The sequence below is a fragment of the Chelonoidis abingdonii genome, unplaced genomic scaffold (assembly GCF_003597395.2).
Source record: "Chelonoidis abingdonii isolate Lonesome George unplaced genomic scaffold, CheloAbing_2.0 scaffold0509, whole genome shotgun sequence".
In the NCBI taxonomy this organism is placed as follows: Eukaryota; Metazoa; Chordata; order Testudines; family Testudinidae; genus Chelonoidis; species Chelonoidis abingdonii.
Window position 1 is genome coordinate 23,299 of NW_027424770.1, and position 2,083 is coordinate 25,381.

The following is a 2,083-nucleotide window of genomic DNA, read 5'->3' on the forward strand; positions in this document are numbered from 1 at the left end:
AAGGCTGACATTGGCGTGTTTGACTCTCTCCATTACTGTCTGTGTGTCAGGGACCACAGGTCGTGAACATCAGTCTAGAGGGCCCTTGGGCACCAGCACACGCCTGTTACAAAGTTATTACATTATATGCAAGTGTATTTGATTCTTACGTTTTTGCATGAATACTGTCTGTGCCTCAGTTTCCCTGTGTGCTGCACCAATGCCTAGGTGGTGGGAATACGGGTGTGTGACTATTACTGAGGCCTTTGGGGTCTGGTGACGTCGCTCCACCTGTCTGCATGTAAGCGATGGTCGGTGCCCTTCCTCACCTGAGACCCAGGAGGGGGATGCAATCAGGTGACAATTTGCCTAGGAAGAGAGACACAGACAAGGAGGAGGAGTAATGGGCATGTCAGAGGTCAGGCCGCTGGAAGCTGGGCAGTCTGCTGTGGGGGACTCGGAGAGATGGAAGTCCAGGAGGTCTGTCCTGGTCCTCCCAAGATGAATTTTCTGAAAGACGCGGACTTTTTGCTAAAAAGTTCTGTTCTTCCTTCGAGAAATTAGCCTTCTGTTTTACATTCTGTCTGAGAGTCAAGGCTGACTGTGGAGTCGGGATGCAGGGCCCTCTGGCTTCCCCACAAAATCCTTCCTCACCATGGGGGTTTTCACCATGACTAAAAAGACTTGAGCTGTTCAGCTTCGAAAAAAGACCTCTAAGGGTGAATATGACAGAGGTCTATTAAATCATGCCTGGCATGGAGCAAGTGAATAGAGAAATGTTCTTTACTTTCTCACAATATACAAAACCAGAGGATACCCGATGAAATTAATAGGCAGCAGATTTAATACAAACAAGAGGACATATTTTTTCACACAACAGAGATGTAACCCTGGCGGTATCCGTTTGAGAGATCGAAGTGTGGCCAAAGTACACTGCATTCAAAAAGACTAGACAATGTATACATGGGAAAAAAAAGAAAAGAACAGTCCATGGAGGACTGATCCTAACGGGTATTAGCAGACAGTCGGCAATCTTACTGAATTGGAGGCAACATAGTGCGAGGATATGGAAAAGCTGAAGTGCTCAGTGCTTTTTGCCTTGGTCTTTCATGAAAGTCAGCTCCCGACTGCTGCACTGGCACACGTGTTGGTGAGGAGTGAGCAGCCCTCAGGTGTTGAAAGAACAGGTTAAGGACTATTTAGAGCTGGACTGTACATCCTTCCAACCTAATGCATCCAGGTGCTGGGAGTGGCTGATGTGATTGCAGAGCATTGGCTAGTCTCTTCAAAATTTGTTGATCGGGAGGCCCGGTGATGGGAAAAAGGCAATATAACCATATTTAAAAAGGAAGGAAGAAACCCGGGGAACTACTGACCAGACATCTCGACTTTCAGCCATGGCAATCCTGAAACGGTTTCTCAAGAGAATCCATTTAAATCACTTAGGGAAGTGAAGAGAGAAATGTTCTTTACTTTCTCACAATATACAAAACCAGAGGATACCCGATGAAATTAATAGGCAGCAGATTTAATACAAACAAGAGGACATATTTTTTCACACAACAGAGATGTAACCTGGGGTACTCATTGTAAGAGGAATGAAGTGATGGCCAAACGTACAACTGCATTCAAAAAAGAACTAGACACATGTGCAACTGGGAAAAAAAAGAAAAAGAACAGTCCATGGAGGACTGATCCATCAACGGCTATTAGCCAGGACAGTCAGTCAACTCTTACTGAATTGGAGAGGCAACATAGTGACAGAGGATATGGAAAAAGCTGAAGCGCTCAGTGCTTTTTTTGCCTTGGTCTTCACTGATAAGATCAGCTCCCCGACTGCTGCACTGGGCAGCACTGTGTGGGGAGGAGATGAGCAGCCCTCAGGGGTGAAAGAACAGGTTAAGGACTATGTAGAAAAGCTGGACGTGTACAAGTCCATGGGTCCAGACCTAATGCATCCAAGGATGCTGAGGGAGTTGGCTGATGTGATCGCAGAGCCATTGGCTAGTCTCTTCAACATTTTTTGGTGATCGGGGCAGGCCCCGGATGACTGGGAAAAGGCAAATATAACCATATTTTAAAAAGGGAAGGAAGAAAACCCGGG